At 44.3% G+C, this 22903-nt stretch overlaps 1 protein-coding gene and 1 non-coding gene across 2 annotated transcripts in view; one reads left to right on the forward strand and one right to left on the reverse strand.

Moving 5' to 3' along the window:
- LOC126475317 (DNA-binding protein D-ETS-4) overlaps nt 1-22903 on the reverse strand; it is a 164094-nt gene that overhangs the window by 56699 nt on the left and 84492 nt on the right. The window lies entirely within an intron of this gene.
- Nucleotides 6628-6702, forward strand: Trnas-aga (transfer RNA serine (anticodon AGA)). The gene has a single exon. It is a non-coding gene; the product is annotated as a tRNA-Ser (tRNA).

Below are 22903 nucleotides of genomic sequence, written 5' to 3' on the forward strand. Positions count from 1 at the left end.
TTACTACTACACCTCGTCTACTCCTGCGAGACAATACCCCTATCCACAAGCCTGAGAAAATGTTTACATTTCTGAAGGGTCTGTAACTAGAAGGCAGACAAGTGATAACAGAGGGCAGCTTAAGCTCTACATTACTATCTGATATGACGCGCGAACTTCCCGAGAAATGTGCGTCACGTACATCAAGGAGGGACAATGGAAAGTAAAAGGATTATTACAAATTATTTTCTGGTTTACTGCCTCGTAATGTTGTAGTACGTGTGGACGTCGTTTGTACCAGCAAGTGCCAGGAGGGGCCACACATGCTATAACGGGTTATTTGCAAAGCGGCATAGATAACGAAGGAGATGTCTCGCTCTTCATTCGGACATCCCCACTCAGGCACGTCTGACGTAATTGTTATGGATCACATCGCCAGTTACAAGGAGGACAGTACCTTTCGGGCCTCCAAAGACGATACAGCATCTCTCTGTACACTGTAGGTCTCATTAACAGTGCATACAGTTCTAAGGCAATAATGGACTCAACGCTGCGTCGTAAGGTACGCATTGGATTTAAGTATCTCATATTATTTAACACTGCATACAAAAGGCAGTAGTGGACTCAACGCACCTTCGTAAGGCACGCATTGGATTTATCACAGGGCATTGATGAATCTGCTCGCCAGCTGAGTGTCTGGGCGACACAAGGACTCAGGTTCGATCTTTAGTAATGTCAAGTATTTTTCGTTGGAAGGGTGGGGGGGGGAGGGGGGTAGGGGGGCAGAACAGAACATGGTCCGTTCTATCCCATCGTGGCAACTGGGGAATTCGACGTATGCAGTCGCCGAAAGGAGGGCTTTACAACCAGTGAAAATCTGGCGCCTTCCTTGAAGAGCGTTTGGTACAGATGATTTTCTGACTACATGAAGCAGAAGAATAATGTTCTTTTTGGCGTTTTTGTTGTCGCTGTTTGGCGGCAATGGTTGGAGAGAAGGAACAGTGTCCAGCTGTTACAAGCAAAAACCTTGCGCCTCTCGAAGAACTATACAATCCCCAGAAATCAACCAAACAACTCTTGTTCTGGTAGAGCTATGTTGGAAGCTTCATCTGGCCAACCTGATTTAGGATTTTTGTGATTTCTCTAAGCCATTTGAGGCGACTGCCAGGATGGTCACTTGAAACAAAACTATTCCCTTATCGTCCCGCCAGGGCTTGAAATCCGTCTTTAAGGACCTCGATATCGACAGAATATTAATTCTGCTTCTTTCAGCACGGCCCATCCCGAGCCATACTGAAAGTTCTCGACAGACGGACAGATCAGAGTATTACGCCTGGACTCCACAAGACATAGCTGGGTGGTCTAGATTTAATCTGGAAGCTAGTGCACAATTTAATGTTCAATAACTACATGTCACGTAGGGTCGACTCCTTGCCATACAAAATCCAGTGATTGAAAATTTTTGAATCAGCGGAAGACGAAAACATCTGCTCAGCGCGCTATAAAGACGCCCTCCTTAGTACGCCTCAGCAACAAAGTGAAAACAGTTTGGCGTTTGCCGAGCTCCCGAAGTACGATTATACCGTAGGCGCTTAGGTTTCCTTAGGTCTGTCTCCCGGAGAAGGTAGCATTTTACAGCGCAGACAACGAAGTGTAAGGGCAAGTGAGTATGGATCTAGTCTGTCTCCAGCAATCAAACAAGGGCAATCCAGTAGCGAGACTGAAATATGGGAGGAAATTAGTGACAGTGTTCACGTAGCATCGGAAAACGTATCACAGATAAACTCATCAGCATCCTTAAATGTCACTCTAACAATTTTGTTGTAGACTCTTTGTATTTATGTACACGATGAGAGAATTATGAAATTTTCAGTGTGTACAGTTTACAACTAACGAAGACTATAGCTGAAAGCCTTAATAAACCTAAACATCAACCACTTACTATAAAAGCAACAATTCTGAAGACTTAATAAGTGAAGTATAAGAGTCGAGGGGCATGAAAGGGAAGCAGTGGTTGGGAAAGGAGTGAGACAGGGTTGTAGCCTCTCCCCGATGTTATTCAATCTGTATATTCAGCAAGCAGTAAAGGAAACAAAAGAAAAATTCGGAGTAGGTATTAAAATTCATGGAGAAGAAGTAAAAACTTTGAGGTTCGCCGATGACATTGTAATTCTGTCAGAGACAGCAAAGGACTTGCAAGAGCTGTTGAACGGAATGGACAGTGTCATGAAAGGAGGATATAAGAGGAACATCAACAAAAGCAAAACGAGGATAATGGAATGTAGTCAAATTAAATCGGGTGATGCTGAGGGAATTAGATTAGGAAATGAGACACTTAAAGTAGTAAAGGAGTTTTGCTATTTAGGGAGTAAAATAACTGATGATGGTCGAAGTAGAGAGGATATAAAACGTAGACTGGCAATGGCAAGGAAATCGTTTCTGAAGAAGAGAAATTTGTTAACATCGAGTATAGATTTAAGTGTCAGGAAGTCGTTTCTGAAAGTATTTGTATGGAGTGTAGCCATGTATGGAAGTGAAACATGGACGATAACTAGTTTGGACAAGAAGAGAATAGAAGCTTTCGAAATGTGGTGCTACAAAAGAATGCTGAAGATAAGGTGGATAGATCACGTAACTAATGAGGAGGTATTGAATAGGATTGGGGAGAAGTTTGTGGCACAACTTGACGAGAAGAAGGGACTGGTTGGTAGGACATGTTCTGAGGCATCAGGGGATCACAAATTTAGCATTGGAGGGCAGCGTGGAGGGTAAAAATCGTAGAGGGAGACCAAGAGATCAATACACTAAGCAGATTCAGAAGGATGTAGGTTGCAGTAAGTACTGGGAGATGAAGAAGCTTGCACAGGATAGAGTAGCATGGAGAGCTGCATCAAACCAGTCTCAGGACTGAAGACCACAACAACAACAACAATAAGTGAAGTTTGTTTCCAGGATATCTCACACAAATTTGCCTGTAATTGAAGCATCCTTTACTAGCATTCACAGATATCTACACATCTGGGCTTAGTTTATACCGTCTCTACACCGCTGGCTAAAAATTCTCCTGCTACATGTGCTGACTCTCAGTTTCCCAAATCAGCTTTGTGACTTCCTGCCTTCGGTTCAAATGGCTCTGAGCACTAAGGGACTTAACATCTGAGGTCATCAGTCCCCTAGACTTAGAACTACTTAAACCTAACTATCCTAAGGACATCACACACATCCATACCCGAGGCAGGATTCGAACCTGCGACGTAGCGGTCGCGCGGTTCCAGACTGTAGCGCTTAGAACCGTTCGGCCACCCCGGCCGGCCCTTTGGCTGCCGTCGTTTCCGCTGTAGTACTGAACGTATGGGACGTGTGGTTAGTTTTATCGACACTGCAAGTTGCATGTGGATTACAAGAACCGCAGATAGCAACCGCTACTTCCAAGATGCTGTAGCGGGCGAATACACGCTTCTGCTTCAGGGAATACGTAGTGCTATATTCAAATAAGACAGCACTTGGCCACATCTCAGTTAGAAGGTCCAAGCTGTGTTCAGGCGGCAGCACAGATATAGTCTGCTGTTCTCCGACTGGATATCATCGGAGATGATCGTTCGAAAACTGTCCTGTCAGCTGCCTCTAGTAGAAAGCTGTGATCTAGAAGTAATGTGTCAGCCGATAACAAAGAAATGCGTACAACGATACACTGATACTGGTGACGAAATTTTCATCATCATTTTAGCGAAAGGTCCCGGTGAAAGTTCAGACTTCTCTGCAGCGTCTCTGAACAGTGTGGGCATGTGTAAGTGTGTGTGACCCCGTTGTTGAATGTGAACTTTAAGCTCGGCAGGCTGTTCAAAGAATAGCTTATTTAATGGGACTGGTTTCACCCTCTTCGTTCCCTTCATCGCCAGACAGGCACTCTTCGCAGCTACCCATGCCAACTATCCAGTCCCATTCTCGACACACTGCGTTAACGGGGGAGAGTTCACCGTGTAACCACTAATTCCAGCGAACACCCATGAAAACCAACCGGACGCTCGTAGATTTAAGCTAATTACCAAGTAGAAATTCCAGCTACACTTAACCAACCTCATAACATGTCTTACACATTGTAATTTTCATCTGTTTCTCTATTTCTCTCCCCAACACAGTCTCTCTCTCTCCCTCTCTCTCTCTCTCTTTCTTTCTTTCCCCAGTGACATTAATAATTCCTAAGTGCCGTGCGCATTTCACACTAATCTACCCCTTCTTCGGGTGAGGATATTCCGAATCTTTATCTCGCGTGTTATGCCTGATACCACTACATTTCATACTTTATTTCTTCATTTTCAGAGAAATGATAAGGTTAAGAGAAACGTGTGTAGATAATAGCTTAATTTTTAGGTCCATTGTCATGAGAAACACGTCAGTGATATATCAGTTTCGTAAATGTATGTTGTCGACAAGCAGCAGTTTGTGGTCATATTTATCGTCATTTTGGTGCATATCTAGATGATCCGCACTTCACTGGTGTCTTCCGCATTTTACTTGTGTCCTTTTAGATGCCAATGTCTTCATAACGGCGGTAACAATTTTATGCATTTATACGTATTTATATGTATAAAACGATCTGAGGCCCTACCAACTTGTGAATAATCTAATATCTTTTGTTTTGCCGAGAGTAATAGACCCTAAAAAAATATTGCAAATCGCGTGTTAAAGAAACAGAATATCATTGTTTGTCTTATTTAATCCCTTACGATTATGAGTTTAAAATGTATTATAAAATTTACAATAAACCAACACAGAATGCTTTCCCATGTCAAACCAAAACGCGGCTGGTTGCAATAAAAGAACCGTGGAACAATTTCATGTAAATGATTTCCTTAGCCTTATCGCCCAGCATATAGTACAGTCTAGTTATAATTAAACTTTCACTACTGAAAAACGAGTAATTGTAGTACAATGAAACTTCGTGGAATCATTTGTAAGGACTTGGCGGGAGAGAAATAACGAACAAACTACCGAAAGAAGCATATTTTGATTTCCACATGAGAGGATAACATTTGTTAATTAAGTAACGTGTTTACGTTTCTTGTTAGAAACGTTGCTAAATGTGATGACCATCGGCCATCCGTATCCACAAGAACCTAGAACTGCAACAGAGGATAGCCGCGCGGTCAGAGGCGCCTTGCCACGGTTCGCGCGGCTGCCCCTGTCGGATGTTCGAGTCCTCCCTCGGGCATGGGTGTGAGTGTGTGTTGTCCTTAGTTTAAATTAGGTTAAGTAGTGTGTAAACCTAGCGACCGATGATCTCAGCAGTTTGGTCCCATAGGAACTTACCACAAATTTCCCGACAGAGTATACCATTCCCCAAGTTTTCGCAGCACTTGTCGATCGGTGGACCATGGAATTTTGAGTTGTCGTGGCATGGCTCGTGCACTGTTTGAACACTGCACATTGCGTCCAGCACAATTTGTGGTGCAATTGGCCGTCGGCCTCTCCCAGGAGCAATTCGCGCATTTTCAGTTAATTCTAATGGAAATGAAATGTCGTGTGGCTAAGGCCCCCGTCGGGTAGACCGTTCGCCTGGTGCAGGTCTTTCGATTTGACGCCACTTCGGCGACCTGCGCGTCGATGGAGATGAAATGATGATGATTAGGACAACACAACAGCCAACAGAAAATCTCCGACCCAGCCGGGAATCGAACCGGGGACCTTAGGATTGACATTCCGTCACGCTGACCACTCAGCTACCGGGGCCGGACTGTAATGGAAATGAAATGATCTTATGGCATTGTTGGCCGGGAGGCCCCCATTCGGGGGAGTTCGGCCGCCGTATTGCAAGGCCTTTTTAGGTGACGCCACACCGGCGATTTGCGAGTCAATGATGATGAAGAACACACAACACGCAGTCCCCTGCCGGGAATCGAACCCGGGCCCCCTGCGCGGTAAGCGGTAACGCTACCGCTACGCTACGGAGGCGGACAGATAATTCTAAAACGAACAATGTTCTTCAATCCAGATGCGGAGGACGACCTCTCCGTATTCCTTCAATGCGTCGTTGCTCGCAAAGAACTGCAGCGCTTTTGCTGTTTTTTGACAGCTTTACGAGTAACGCCCTTCTCACCTTGCCCAGACCCATGTTGACTGTCTGCAACTGTAGTGCACACTGCTGCTTGTATTTCAGCCCTACGTCGCTGTGCCAGTACGACCGCCCAACGGCAATTCACAACACAAACACTACTAACAGCACAAAGCCTGCAGCGCATAGTCTGAAAATCATTCCTATAAAGTTTGGTACCTGTGGTGTCACCGCCAGACACCACACTTGCTAGGTGGTAGCCTTTAAATCGGCCGCGGTCCGGTAGTATACGTCGGACCCGCGTGTCGCCACTGTCAGTGATTGCAGACCGAGCGCCACCACACGGCAGGTCTAGAGAGATGTCCTGGCACTCGCCCCAGTTGTACAGCCGACTTTGCTAGCGATGCTACACTGACAAATACGCTCTCCAGAATGAGATTTTCACTCTGCAGCGGAGTGTGCGCTGATATGAAACTTCCTGGCAGATTAAAACTGTGTGCCCGACCGAGACTCGAACTCGGGACCTTTGCCTTTCGCGGGCAAGTAGGAGACGAGGTACTGGCAGAAGTAAAGCTGTGAGTACCGGACGTGAGTCGTGCTTCGGTAGCTCAGTTGGTAGAGCACTTGCCCGAGAAAGGCAAAGGTCCCGAGTTCGAGTCTCGGTCGGGCACACAGTTTTAATCTGCCAGGAAGTTTCAAATACGCTCTCATTTGCCGAGACGATAGTTAGCATAGCCTTCAGCTACGTCATTTGCTACGACCTAGCAAGGCGCCATTACCAGTTATAAGAGCGATGTACTCCAATTATGGATTAAAGTTAAGTATTACAGCAACTGCGTCCGTTTTTCTAAGTTCTCATTTCTCTGACCTGTTCCAGACCTCACGCCAGTCTGCCTGTAATTAAACGCGTGTATTTCGGCCTCCTCTAGCAGCACGGTGTTGGCTCTTCTGCCAACACAGCAGTACCCATACAGGAAACAGTTTTCTGCCTGCACTGGCTCAAGTAGTAAAAGTTTAATTGTAACCACTCTGTATTTCGACAGACTTTATTTGGGTTCTTACGCTCTTCGGCTTCGGTGTAAAACATGTGTGCTGGAATATTGACGAGTTCGTGGTGTGCTTTCCTATTTCTTTTTTCCTCCCCGCGACGCTGGATGCAGCTGAGAGCGTCAACTCAACAAGTGGCCACAAAAGCCAGCGAAGAGGACCAGTCTTTGGATCGAGAACGTGCGACTTTTCGCACAGGGCGTTGTTACTGGAGCGGTGGCACGTCCCAGCCGTTCTTTGCCCAGTATGTGACTGCTCAAGGACCTGTAAACAGAGCCGGCGTTGCAGGGCGGCAATCACCGGTCATAGTAATTACACCTCGGACAACCTGCCCAGGGACGCGGAGCGCGGCCTAAAGAGCCCGTAATTGTTTCTGTGCCGGCCCGCACTGTGGGAAAGAAGGCTGGCCGGCGCGCCTTTGGCGAGCTACCTCTTTTTCTTTCACCCCCACTTCGGTCTTGTCATTGAAACGATATGTAGGCGCGCGCGCCTTAACACCTGCCAGTCTCGAAGTATGTCCTTACGAGCGTGAAGGTATTTCTAAACATATACCATGAAATTCCGATGTAATACATCTACGTCGCTATGCTGCTTTTGCCCTTCGGTCGGCACATACCTTCCCACGGTTCCACCTGCATGCATAAATTTCGTAAGAATTATTCGCGGTTGTTTCTGTAACGTATTCGTAGTAAGAAACGTTCATATCGAGGATTACCGGGGCCGGCCGCGGTGGTCTCGCGGTTCTAGGCGCGCAGTCCGGAACCGCGCGACTGCCACGGTCGCAGGTTCGAATCCTGCCTCGGGCATGGATGTGTTTGATGTCCTTAGGTTAGTTAGGTTTAAGTAGTTCTAAGTTCTAAAGGGACTGATGACCACAGCTGTTAAAGTCCCATAGTGCTCAGAGCCATTTGAACCATTTTTTTGAGGATTACCGGTATAGTAGGTAATTACAGTTTCGTGATGTCAGAGTGCCTAGAGAGCAACACGTTGAGAGGAAATAAGCTGCGTTGACTTGATATCACTAAATCAGAAGAATTATAAAAAGTTTTAGTTTTATATTTTTTTATTGTAGAGGGGGGGGGGGGGGGGGGGGGGTAGCCGTCAGTTTTCTGACTGGTCTGCCTGCTACGAGCCGCAGCGATTTCCTCTTCTGTTCCAACCATAGACGTACTAAATAAAAACTAGACCGCGGATTGGCGCTAGTGTCGCGTCCCCACATTCAACATTATAGAAGCCGCCATTTGCAGGGAAACAGTGCGTAAACAGGGTTCCTTCGTGTGCTGCTTTTAATAAGAATGGAAGCAAAGACGAAGACGGAAACAATGTTACATTTCATAGGACAGTCATTTCTGGTTGTTTGTTACTTTCTATTACTTGTATATAGTATTTTCATGGAGAAATAATACGTCATGATCGTTTGTTTTAGTTTAGAATTCCCCTTACAAATGATTTTCTAAATCGGAAATGGATTGTTGCCACTCGGAGAGAGAACTTCCAACCGACAGCAAATCATTTGCTGTGCTCTCTTCATTTTGAAGAGAATTGTTAAATGGAAAATTATGTAAATAGACGTCAACTGAAGGACGATGCTATATCGACAGTATTTGGATTTCCAACTCATTTGAAAAAGGTATAGTGTTTGCAAAGCCAATTAATGCAAGTGCTAAATGTAGGTGACAGCAGATTGTTCTATAGCCTAACCTGATGTCTATATTTATACCTTATACTGTATCTAATAAACCTTCTGCTAGAAAAATTGCAAGTTACATAGGGAAAAAGTTGCAGTGTTAGAGATTACAGACAAAGGTACTTTGTTGCATGTCAAGTACTTATATTGTATTTGCATATAAATTACTAAAAATACTAACAGGGTTAATGTACTAAGTTGAACTGAATGAGGAACTAGGCACATGATAGGTATTTAGATTTTTAATCAAATATATATTAAGTATGAATCAGAGGTAGGTCGAATAATTGCGTGTAGATACTTAACACGTGTTGTCAGGTGGTGATTATACTTCGTAAATGGTCAAATATTTGATCAAATGTTGCAAACTCAACCACTTTCAGAGGTGCTATCAATGCTAAAAACTAATGTGCGAATGAAATTCCTACGGTATTTAAAGTGATATGGGTTGTTACAATTAATCATACCAATATTCGAGTGTAGACAATACTGTGCTAAACAAAAGTAAGCGTACAAAATGTACACAGTAGTCGGCAAAAAGCAAACAGGACCCGACAGGAAAATTATGTGAATTAAACAATAATCGTACTGTCTGCTACTTTAAAAGTTTCATGTAATTATCTAATGCAAATAGCTCGATGTAAACTCGCTCCACCTTGTCAGGAAAGAGCCTTACATTCTTAAATTTCGCTTCTCTATGCAGGCGTATTTCGGAAATTACGAAACTTCATTCATTTAAGTATACTTTTAAAATAGACTCGAATACTCAGTACTTTTTTAAACATACATGTGTTTAATGTGTGCTTCAATTTGCTCCGGTTGCGTCTCATATGCTTCAAATCACAACCCCAGTACTAGGATTCACCCCTGCAAACGACGGCGATCAGCTGCTTCAACTGGGGGACAGTTGCCTCGCTTCTCCGCTACGGCGCGGTAGGGGCTTGGTTCCAACCTCTTCGTCTCAGAGAAGTATTTACCGTTCACAGCTATTTGTGGTATTTATTCCAATACCTGTCTAACCTAAAATTTTTGCCCCCTTCGACACTCACTAGAACCATGAAAATCATTCCCTGGTGTCTTAACATGTGGCCGATCGTCTTGTCCATTCTTCTAACTCTTATTTTTCACATACTCCTTTCCTCGCCCATTCTGCTGAGAACCACGTCATTCCTTATTCACTTGATTGTGAATAGTGTTCTTTCTGTAACTCCATATCTGACACGCTTCAGTTTCTTTCCTTTACAGTTGTAAATACGTATCCTTATTAAAGAAATCATTGATAATATCCACATAAATGCAAATGAGTTTATCTCCGCAACACTGTATACGGTATCCACTGTTTTACCACGACTCCCTATACTTCGTTTACGAAAACGTTTATCTTATGTCAATGGCCGGCACTATTGTGTCAGCGTCATTCACATCTACATCTACATGCATACTCTGTAAATCACATTTCAGTGCCTGGCAGAGACTCCACCGAACCACCTCCACAATTTTCTATTATTCCAATCTCGTACAGCGCGCGGAAGAAACGAACACATGTATCTTTCCGTGCGACCTATGATTTCCCTTATTTTTATTGTGGTGATCGTCTCTGCCCATGTAGGTCGGCCTCAACAAAATATTTCCGCATTCGGAGGAGAAAGTTGGTGATTGGAATTTCGTGAGAAGATTCCGCCGCAACGAAAAACGCCTTTCTTTTAATGATGTCCACCCCAAATCCTGTATCATTTCAGTGACACATTCTCCCGTATTTCGCGATAATACAAAACGTGCTGCCCTTCTTTGGACTTTTTCGATGTACTCCGTCAGTCCTATCTGGTAACGATCCCACACTGCGCAGCAGTATTCCAAAAGAGGACGGACAAGCGTCGTGTATGCAGTCTCCTTAGTAGGTCCGTTACATTTTCTAAGTGCCCTGCAAATAAAACGCAGTCTTTGGTTAGCCTTCCCCACAGCACTTTTTATGTGTTCTTTATAATTTAAGATGTTTGTAATTGTAATTCCTAGGTATTTAGTTGAATGTACGGCCTATGCATTTGACTGGTTTATCGTTTAACCGAAATTTAACGAACTTCTTTTAGCACCCATGTGGAAGACCTCACACTTTTCGTCATTTAGCGTTAACTGCCAATTTTCAAATCATACACATATCTTTTTTAAACTTTTTTGCAATTTGTTTTGATCTTCTGATGACTTAACTAGTCGATAAAGGACAGCGTCATCTACAAACAACCTAAGACGGCTGCACAGATTGTCTCCCAAATGGTTTATACAGATAAGGAACAGCACAGGGCCTATAACACTACCTTGTAGAACGCCAGAAATCACTTCTGTTTTACTCGATGACTTTCCGTCCATTACTACGAACGGTGACCTCTCTGACAGTAAAAACACGAATCCTGTCACATAGCTGAGACGGTATTCCATAAGCACGCAATTTCACTACAAGCCGCTTGTGTGGTACATTGTCAAAAGCCTTCCGGAAATCGAGAAATACGGAATCAATTTGAAATCCCTTGTCTATAGCACTCAACACTTCGTGCGAGGAAATAGCTAGTTGTTTCACAAGAACGATGTTTTCTAAATCTGTGTTTACTGTGTGTCAATAGACCATAAGAAAACTGTACTCGGCATCTACAAACCAAAAATCGCACTTGATGTGCTGACGGGTCGTTCAGGTGGGACAGGCAGAGTTAGCCGAGTACTGATGTCTTTGTAAATAGCATCCCAGCATTCGACGGAGTGATATAGGACTATTTGAACCTCTCTTCTTCTGGTAAATGTTCCAATTTGTTACTGACACGATAAGGTAGAGTTGCTCTTCATCACTCACCACAGTTGTGCGTTCGGTTGTTACGAGTGATTGTTTAGTGTTTTGGTAGTATTGTTACGAATCATCATAGAAAGGATGGAAGACAGAGAAACCTCCTAAAGAGCACCAGAGGGTTGGACAAACTGTACGTCCACTTTAGATAGAGGTACCATAGTCAACAGTGTCGCATGCTGGCTCTCCATGAGATGTTACGAATCTACTAGAATCCTTACTTCAGGGATTAGGCTTTTAAGCCTTTACCGCCTTCACAAGTTACTTCCACCTCTTTTTTGATCTTCTAATGTTTCTACCCGCACATGGTTTATAATTCAAAGCTATTTTCGGAAATTTTAAGTGTCCATCCTTTGTATCTGCACACAATAGTTGCTGCGGGCCATATTTATTTTCTCCTGAACTGTCTGCAGTCTGCACCTATAGTTCTTGCTGTGTTGTTCCATTTCATATAAGTTCTGTTCTATAGCGACCTCTTGTTCTACTTCAAAATTGCATTTCGACGTTATGGTTTATATATTTATTTATTTTTGCAGCTTTCTTTCACCGCCACATCCTTATAAGAGGAATGAAAGATCTTCATTCTCGTATCTTGTCGGATTTTGTTCTTGAACGCGTTATGGATACTGCCACATATATTTATGTACAAATCTTAGATCTCTCTTAGTATCATATTCAATTTGACTCCTCAGATTGCTGTACGGTGATACTTTCTCTAAGGTCATGTAATCTAAAACAGTTTTACTTCCAACTTAATATTTGCCGCAGAACGCATAAGCAATATTTTAGCTTTAATAAATTTTGACATGGTATTCCTTTTGTAAAAGCTAGAGCGCTCGCTGTAAGCCTCATTCTGATTCCAGAAATATTAAGACAGAGTCTGCAGATAGAAAAATATGTAAAACTTTTTCTTTAGGTGTTTCAGCACCAGTATCTAGGTGATTAAAAACTGCATCCAATTATAGATGATGTCATTTATACATTACTTGAGATGAGTTGGTACAACCGGGCAACGTTGTTGTGTGCCTTTATTAAAACTTCATCGGTCTGTGTTCTTCTTCTGTTTATAGTAGTATGTAAGGTTGTGGCTCCGTAAACTTTTCCGGCGTAATAATTCGTTATATTCATGTCGGGTGACCAGCCGGAACATCTCGTCATCTGGACACAATATTTCGGCGGTCCAACTGCCAGTTCCGGCGAGATAGTGTGACGGCCTACTCACCTGAAGATGGCGGCCAGGTGGACCGCCGAAATATTGTGTCCAGATGACGAGATGTTTCCGCTGGAGATCCGATATGAGTACAAAGTATGTAAGGCTTTCAGTGTCTTATATCAGTTTGCCAGAATATCCATTACTTCCCAATACTGACTACAATTGTTTGCTATTACCACTGTCGAATACTTTTACGAAGTCTATAAATACGAATACTATGTGCGTTTCCGAGTTAAATTAAATTCTTTTCTCTAAGATCTGCTGTGGAATAAATATGACTGTAGATCATCTTCTTCTCCAGTGATTAATTATGGTTAATTATGGAGAATTTAATCTAGGATTCTGGAGTCGGGTGTACAGATCACGAATTGCACGCCACCGCCACTCCTCTCGCTGACGAAATCCTGGGAAAGAAATTACACCCATGAGTAACTGTACAGAGCGACCTAAAATGTACTGATTACATAAAAGTAACTATGAAAAGCAGGTGCCCGGCTTAGATTCCTTGGAAGAAGCATAAGGAAGTGTAATCCATACACGAAAGAAGTGACTTACGAAACAAATGTAGGACCGATACTAGAGTACTGGACATCATCAGTATGGGACCCTTACCAAGTCGATTGAAAAGAAGAAAGGGAGAAGATCCAAGGGACCAGCACTTTGCGTCACAGAATGCTTTAGTAAGCGCAACGCGTTACGTAAACAAACAGGCTTTGTGTGGCAGGGAGAGATTTAGTGTTGAACTTTCGAGAGCGGACGTTCTTAGAAGAGTCCGGATGCGCCGCGCGGGATTAGCCGAGCGGTTCAGGGCGCTGCAGTCATGGACTGTGCGGCTGGTCCCGGCGGAGGTTCGAGTCCTCCCTCGGGCATGGGTGTGTGTGTTTGTCCTTAGGATAATTTAGGTTAAGTAGTGTGTAAGCTTAGGGACTGATGACCTGATCAGTTAAGTCCTATAGTTCAGATGTGTGTGATATCTTATGGGACTTAACTGCTAAGGTCATCAGTTCAAATGGTTCAAATGGTTCTGAGCACTATGCGACTTAACTTCTGAGGTTATCAGTCGCCTAGAACTTAGAACTACTTAAACCTAACTAACCTAAGGACATCACACACATCCATGCCCGAGGCAGGATTCGAACCTACGACCGTAGCGATCGCTCGGTTCCAGACTGTAGCGCCTAGAACCGCACGGCCACTCCGGCCGGCTAAGGTCATCAGTCCCTAAGCTTACACACTACTTAACCTAAATTATCCTAACGACAAACACACACACCCATGCCCGAGGGAGGACTCGAACCTCCGCCGGGACCAGCCGCACAGTCCATGACTGCAGCGCCTTAGACTGCTCAGTTAATCCCGCGCGGCTAACAAGGGGAGGCCGCCAGTTGTGAAATTCAGATTCAATTCATACTGCGCATAATAAAAGCTCATGGCCAGAGGTGTAATGTGGCAAAGCACCAAGAAGCACTTCTCAGCCGCTGTCGAGAAAATCGACGGTTAAAATAAACCGTTGTGGTGAAATACTCTCTACGATTAATAATTTTTTACAGCGTCGTGGCTCAGCGGTAAGCGCTCGGGTGCGTAATCCGAAGGTCGCCGGATCGAATCTCGCGCCATGCAACCTTTTTTTTAGTATTTGTTTTTTGTAATTCAAATGTGTGTATATACACACACACACACACACACACACATATATATATATATATATATATATATATATATATATATATATATATATATATATATATTATAATTCCCGGCTATCAGTTGCAACAATTATGCATATAATAAGTTGTTGAAAGGCGTTTGTCGTGGAAAAACTGGCGACTTCGAACATCATTATGTTTTCCGCAAACAAAGTTGTATTTCACAAATGTTATTAATTGTCTTCATAATGTTAACCACGTATAGTTAACGGAAGATGTAGAAACGATACTCTGAAACGAATACGTATAGCGTAAGTCAAATGTTCGAATTAGAATAGAAACCCCACGAACACAAATTTGCTGTGGCAGGTATGAAATATAAACTCCGTTACTCGCTCGTTACACTTGAAGGACAGATGTTGAATGGGCCGAAACGAGCCGCCGCATAACAGCGTAGTTGCCTGCTAACTTCGAAAGAAGGTAGATGCGGTCCCTAGCGCAATCGTCGAAAATCAGTGCGGACGTGAGAGCTCTGGTACACCCAGTTAAACAAACGGAAAAATGGAGGCGGTACAATTGGAGAGCGATCCGCCTTCACCAACATGCATAAGCAATTCATTAATAATATATATATATATATATATATATATATATAATTTGAATTACAAGAAACTAATAATAAAAAAATGTCGCATGCCGCGAGATTCGATCCGGCGACCTTCGGATTACGAACCCGAGCGCTTACCGCTGCGCCACGACGCTGTAGAAAATTATTAATGGTAGAGCGTATTTCACCGCATTCTCGACAACGGCTGAGAAGTGCATCTTGGTGCTTTGCCACATTACACCTCTGGCTATGAGCTTTTATTATGCGCAGTATGAATCGAATCTGAATTTCACAATTGGCGGCCTCCCCTTGTAAGTCCCATAGTGCTCAGAGCCATTTGAACCATTTTTTGATTAAGATCAAATATAAAAATATTTTAATGTAACAGTAATTCTTTTACATTAGTGTACAGTATATTGCCTCGGGATAACAGCCAAGAAATTCCAATGTAGAAAAGTGTAGCGTTTTAAAAGCGCACGTCCGAAAATGTGAGAAGTGCATTTGTCACGCAATTAATTTAAGAACTATTATAGTAACAAACCCTCACGTCTTCGATAATGTGATAATTTACGCAATATACAATCGAAGTGTACAGTCGCCATTATCGGTATTTACCTAGGCATTACGACTGTAAACTATGACTATACGATTGTGTAAATGAGTCAGGAGGCTGTTTCTTTCAGCCGTTTCCGTCTGTTTCCAAGACGGCAGTTTTTTTCCCCGTTAGTGAAGCATCTTCCATCTATATCCACTTATATACTCCGCAAGCCACCGAATGATGCATAGCGGATGATACCCTGTAACTCTACTTGTTATTTCCTTACCTGTAGCGTTCGCGAATACGGCGAGCAAAAAGAAAACCGTCTATAAGCCTCTGTACAAGCCACTATTTTTCTCATATCATCTTCGTGCCCTTTACCCGAAATGTACGTCGGCGTCAGTAGAACCGATATGCAGTCGGCCTCAAATGCCTGTTATCTAAATTTGCCTAATAGTGCCTCGCGAAAAAGTCTGGAACCGCAAGACCGCTACGGTCGCAGGTTCGAATCCTGCCTCGGGCATGGATGTTTGTGATGTCCTTAGGTTAGTTAGGTTTAACTAGTTCTAAGTTCTAGGGGACTAATGACCCCAGCAGTTGAGTCCCATAGTGCTCAGAGCCATTTGAACCTCGCGAAAAGAGCTTCATATTCTCTCCAGGTATTCCTATTTGACCTCAGGAATTATCTCCGTAAACTTGCGTGATGATTGAACCTACCAGTAACAAATATAGCAACACGTATCTGAATTGCTTCGATGCCTTTCTTCCGTAACAGTCGAGCAGTACTCAGGAATGGTACGCACTAGCATTCTGTTCAAATGGTTCAAATGGCTCTGAGCACTATGAGACTTAACATCTGAGGTCATCAGTCCCCTAGGCTTAGAATTACTTAAATCTAACTAAACTAAGGACATCACACACATCCATGCCCGAGGCAGGATTCGAACCTGCGACCGTAGTAGCAGCGCGGTTCCGGACTGAAGCGTCTAGAACAGGTAGGTCACAGCGACTGGAAGCATTCGGTACCCCTTCTCTTTTATACATGAGCTACACTTTCCTACAATCCTCCCGATAAAATGAAGTCGAGCACTGACCTTCCCTATTACCAACCTGACGTGCTCATTTCATGTGATATCGCTTTGCAACGTCACGGCTAGATATTTAATCGATGTGACTCTCAAGGAGCACACTACTAATCCTGTATACGAGCGTTTTAGGATTGTTTTTCCTGCTTATCCGCATTAATTTACATTTTTGTACATTTAGTACAAGCTACCATTTGTCACACCAACTGAGAATCCTGTCCGTCACGCTGTAACCTGCATTCACCCAACGATGACACCTTCCCGGACACCACAGCGTCATAAGAAAATAGCCGTAAATTGCGTTCACTACGTCCGTCTGATCATTTACGTATACAGAGAATAATCCCTTTGTATCTGTCCTTGTCTGCAGCTCGTGGTCTTGCGGTAGCGTTCTCGCTTCTCGCGCGCCGGGTCCCGGGTTCGATTCCCGGCGGGGTTAGGGATTTTCCCTGCCTCGAGATGACGGGGTGTTGTCGTGTCGTCTTCATCATCATCATTCATCCCCACGACGGTCGCAGGAAGGCAATGGCAAACTACTTGCGCTAGGACCTTGCCTAGTCGGCGGTCTCCTGCATTGTCCCCTACGCTCCTTGGAGTATGGGACCCCATAATCATCTCGTATCTGTCGTTAATGAGAAGTAGTAGAAATGAGAACAGCGAGAAATTTAACATCAGGATTGATGGTCACGAAGTCAATGAAGTTAAGGAATTCTGCTACCTAGGCAGTAAAATAACCAATGACGGACGGAGTAAGGAGGACATCAAAAGCAGACTCGCCATGGCAAAAAAGGCATTTCTGGCCAAGAGAAGTCTACTAATATCAAATACCGGCCTTAATTTGAGGAAGAAATTTCTGAGGATGTACGTCTGGAGTACAGCATTGTATGGTAGTGAAACATGGACTGTGGGTAAACCGGAACAGAAGAGAACCGAAGCATTTGAGATGTGGTGCTACAGACGAATGTTGAAAATTAGGTGGACTGATAAGGTGAGGAATGAGGAGGTTCTACGCAGAATCGGAGAGGAAAGTAATATGTGGAAAACACTGATAAGGAGAAAAATGTTCAAATGTGTGTGAAATTTTATGGGACTTAACTGCTAAGGTCATCAGTCCCTAAGCTTATACACTACTTAACCTAAATTATCCTAAGGACAAACACACACACACCCATGCCCGAGGGAGGACTCGAACCTCCGCCGGGATCAGCGGCACAGTCCATGATCGCAGCGCCTCAGACCGCTCGGCTAATCCCGCGCGGCACTGATAAGGAGAAGGGACAGGATGAAAGGACATCTGCTAAGACATGAGCGAATGACTTCCATGGTACTAGAGGGAGCGGTAGAGGGCAAAAACTGTAGAGGAAGACAGAGATTGGAATACGTCAAGCAAATAATTGAGGACGTAGGTTGCAAGTGCTACTCTGAGATGAAGAGGTTAGCACAGGAAAGGAATTCGTGGCGGGCCGCATCAAACCAGTCAGTAGACTGACGACCAAAAAAAAAAAAAAAATCTGTCGTTACTCAACTTCCGGTGGTCTGTTGGTTCTGCCTGTAGACTCACGAATCGTGTCAGATCTGTTGTGGACAGCCGGTAGGTCAGCTTTTGCTTGTGCGACTTTACCTGGTTGTAATGTTACAGGACAGGCCGCAGTACCGTCTACGTCAGCAGGCCATCACTAAAAAGTAACCTGTATTACACGTAGATTGTATGTTCTAGAATTCCTTGTCATTTTCATGCTACTTTATTCTCCAAAAGTTAGCTATGAGATATGGAAATTGATGTATGTAAAAAATATAAACTCATCGAGTGAAAACATTTTGGGGGCGGATTCACCCCTCTTCCCTCCATTTGATCCGTGCCTCTTGCTCCCTTACACATCTTTCGAAATGGCCACCACTATTAAATCTGAGAAGTTGACTAATTCACTGAAGGGGACGGCGAATATCGTTCGCACGCTCCGTGAGGTAGCTTGCGGAGCAGTATAGGAGGAGATGTAGATTTTTCCGCCGTCGGGATTCGATCCAGTTAGTTTGGGGTGGTGCGCCACCCTGCAACCGTATGTTACGTCGGTCACGGACGCGAGTTTACTTGAAGGTGCTGGGGACGGTAACGGAACTGCGTCTGGACACGCGTGTCTTCACTGGGGGGACAGCAGATCGCAGTAGTCAGCCGGCAGCGCAGGCTTTCTGGTAATCCCGTCACCATTGTTCCCTTGTTACTGAGCCTTGGGGCTCTGAAATGCCGATTTCGCGACCCTTAGTCACGCCTGGCACGCGGCCCGGGCCGGCGGTCATCGTGCCAGTGTGCTACCAGACCTCAGACCTCCCTCTCCCCTCCAGCTGGGCCGCCGACGTCTCCGGAACCAGTCACGCACTCTGCCGATGATGAACGCGGAGGTGTCGCTGCGTTAAGTAGCCGGGGTAAGCCAGTGCTTCACGTTCCCCGTCCTGCAGAGAAAAAAACCACTTTAAGGGTCACTATCAGTTCAACATCTGCCGACCGACCGAACGCAGTCAGCACGGAACGTTTCAGTAACGTACTGCCATCATCAGGTACTCTGCTCCGTTAAACCAACATCTACATCTATTCTCCGCGAGCCACCTGGAGTTTGGCGGAGGGTACTTTGTGTACAACTCTCACTCCCCCCCCCCCCTTCCTTTTCCAGTCACAAAAATGGGCGGGAAGAATTATTGTTGATAAGCTTCCGCGAGCTCGAATCTCTACATCTACATCTACATTTATACTCCGCAAGCCACACAACGGTGTGTGGCGGAGGGCACTTTACGTGCCACTGTCATTACCTCCCTTTTCTGTTCCAGTCGCGTATGGTTCGCGGGAAGAACGACTGTCGGAAAGCCTCCGTGCGCGCTCGAATCTCTCTAATTTTACATTCGTGATCTCCTCGGGAGGTATAAGTAGGGGGAAGCAATATATTCGATACCTCATCCAGAAACGCACCCTCTCGAAACCTGGACAGCAAGCTACACCGCGATGCAGAGCGCCTCTCTTGCAGAGTCTGCCACTTGAGTTTGCTAAACATCTCCGTAACGCTATCACGGTTACCAAATAACCCTGTGACGAAACGCGCCGCTCTTCTTTGGGTCTTCTCTATCTCCTCCGTCAACCCGATCTGGTACGGATCCAACACTTACGAGCAATACTCAAGTATAGGTCGAACGAGTGTTTTGTAAGCCACCTCCTTTGTTGATGGACTACATTTTCTAAGGACTCTCCCAATGAATCTCAACCTGGTACCCGCCTTACCAACAATTAATTTTATATGATCATTCCACTTCAAATCGTTCCGTACGCATACTCCCAGATATTTTACAGAAGTAACTGCTACCAGTGTTTGTTCCGCTATCATATAATCATACAATAAAGTATAATCTCTCCGATTATACTTTCAAGATCTGTTTGTGAGTTGTACGTAGGAGGAACTCATCTAGGAACATGTTGTTGTTCTTGTGGTCTTCAATCCTGAGACTGGTTTGATGCAGCTCTCCATGCTACGCTATCCTGTGCAAGCTTCTTCATCTCCCAGTACCTACTGCAACCTACATCCTTCTGAATCTGCTTAGTGTATTCGTCTCTTGGTCTCCCTCTACGATTTTTACCCTCCACGCTGCCCTCCAATACTAAATTGGTGATCCCTCGATGCCTCAGAACATGTCCTACCAGCCGATCCCTTCTTCTAGTCAAGTTGTGCCACAAATTTCTCTTCTCCCCAGTTCTATTCAATACCTCCTCATTAGTTACGTGATCTACCCATCTAATCTTCAGCACACGGGAGAGGTATCTGTTGCGAGGCCAGACAAACGTGTGGTTCCTGAAGAGGGGCATCAGCCTTTTCAATAGTTGCAGGGGCAACAGTCTGGATGATTGACTGATCTGGCCTTATAACACTAACCAAAACGGCCTTGCTTTGCTGATACTGCGAACGGCTGAAAGCAAGGGGAAACTACAGCCGTAATTTTTCCCGAGGACATGCAGCTTCACTGAATGGTTAAATGATGATGGCTCTAGGATCATACTCTCTTGGAATTTCGACAGTTAACCTCACTGCGATACGCAACATCTCTCTTGTAGAGTCTGCCACCAGAGGTGGATGGTTCAAAAGGCTCTGAGCACTATGGGACTTAAACATTTATGGTCGTCAGTCCCCTAGAGCTTAGAACTACTTAAACCTAACTAACATAAGGAACATCACACACATCCATGCCCGAGGCAGGATTCGAACCTGCGACCGTAACGGTCACGCGGTTCTAGACTGAAGCACCTAGAACCGCACGGCCACACCGGCCGGCAGAGGTGGATGATCGTGACATTTTCCCCCTTAGTAATTAAAAAACACGTAGTATTTCGTTTCATCGTCATGATATTTGTATTCCAAATCATGCAAAACTGTTCATATGCGACATGATTACTTTATTGCACACAGGGAAAGCAACAATCTGCTGATGATACCGCTGAGTTGCCGAAACCCATCGTCTCATTTAATTACTTGCTGTAGTATATCGTGAGTTGGTAACAATGGAAAACTGTACTGAAATGCAGGAGGATCTGCAACGAATTGACGCATAGTGCAGGGTATGGCAATTGAATCTCAATGTAGACAAGTGTAATGTGCTGCGAATACATAGAAAGAAATACCCTTTATCATTTAGCTACAATATAGCAGGTCAGCAACCGGAAACAGTTAATTCCATAAATTATCCGGGAGTAGGAATTAGGAGTGATTTAAAATGGAATTGCCATATAAAATTAATCGTCGGTAAAGCGGATGCCAGACTAAGATTCATTGGAAAAATCCTAAGGAAATGCAATCCGAAAACAAAGGAAGTAGGTTACAGTACACTTGTTAGCCCACTGCTTGAATACTGCTCACCGATGTGGGATCCGTACCAGGATTGATAGGGATCGGGTTGGTAGAAGAGATAGAGAAGATCCAACGGAGAGTAGCGCGCTTCGTTACAGGATCATTTAGTAATCGCGAAAGCGCTACGGAGATGATAGATAAACTCCAGTGGAAGACTCTGCAAGAGAAGCGCTCAGTAGCTCGGTACGAGCTTTTGTTGAAGTTTCGAGAACATACATTCACCGAGGAGTCAAGCAGTATATTGCTCCCTCCTACGTATATCTCGCGAAGAGGCCATGAGGATAAAATCAGAGAGATTAGAGTCCACACAGAGGCATACCGACAATCCTTCTTTCCACGAACAATACGAGACTGGAATAGAAGGGAGAACCGATAGAGGTACTCAAAGTACCCTCCTCCACACACCGTCAGGTGGCTTGCGGAGTATGGATGTAGGTGTACTTAAATACATATTGACTCAAACAAAAATTGTGTCTGTCTTCCGCCAAATGAACCAAAGCCTTCCTTTCTATTCTCCTGTGTTCCAAAATTCGTTCCTCTAAAGTCTAAACCTTAAGATAGTTCCTTTTTCATTTGAAGATTAGACAGTACCATGAACATATATGTTTCTGTTCCACTGGTTATACTATACACAAATCGCCGTTCCAAACCTCCTTCAGCGATGTGCTGGTGCGTAACTGAGGTACGGCAGCCGGGGAGCGTTCCCCGGACGCCATTTCCGTGGAGGCACACTTTTATGATAGGCGAACGAAATGAGGAATGGAAAAGGGTAGAGGAATCCTTTGAGACCTACCTCTCTTTGGTACGCAGAGACAAGTGGCCCAAAAATAAAGGAATCCTTTGAGATCTACCTCTCTTTGGTACGCAGAGACAAGTGTCTCAAGGCTGTTGCAATCGGTCTTTAATATATGGATATTGGCAATCGGACGTAGTTGACGTACAAGCTGGCCCCAAATGTTCTATTGTGCACTGATCTGAGAATCTTGTTTTCGGCTACTAGAAGGAGCCACTCCCAGTAGGCTAAGTGAGCCAATGCAACCGAGAGTAAAAGGAGTACATTTTACTTTGTTGTTTCGTTACGGCTCTGCATTTGTTCGGCAGTGAAATAGTGAAAAAGAAATAGCGTTATTGTTCCAAGCATTACGACTCTGGACTTCTTTTGTTCCATGTTTTGAATTGTATCATACAAAAAAGAACACTTCATTCTAAAGTCGTGGTGATTGCAATAAATGAATCAATAGGCTACGTTGCAATGACGATTGAACAAGAATTGTGGCGATGTTGACTTGGGTGGCGGGATGGTGGGAGGGGGGGGGGGGGGAGGGGAGGGGGTGTAAGG

This window comes from Schistocerca serialis, chromosome 4 (genome assembly GCF_023864345.2).
Source record: "Schistocerca serialis cubense isolate TAMUIC-IGC-003099 chromosome 4, iqSchSeri2.2, whole genome shotgun sequence".
Lineage (NCBI taxonomy): Eukaryota > Metazoa > Arthropoda > Insecta > Orthoptera > Acrididae > Schistocerca > Schistocerca serialis.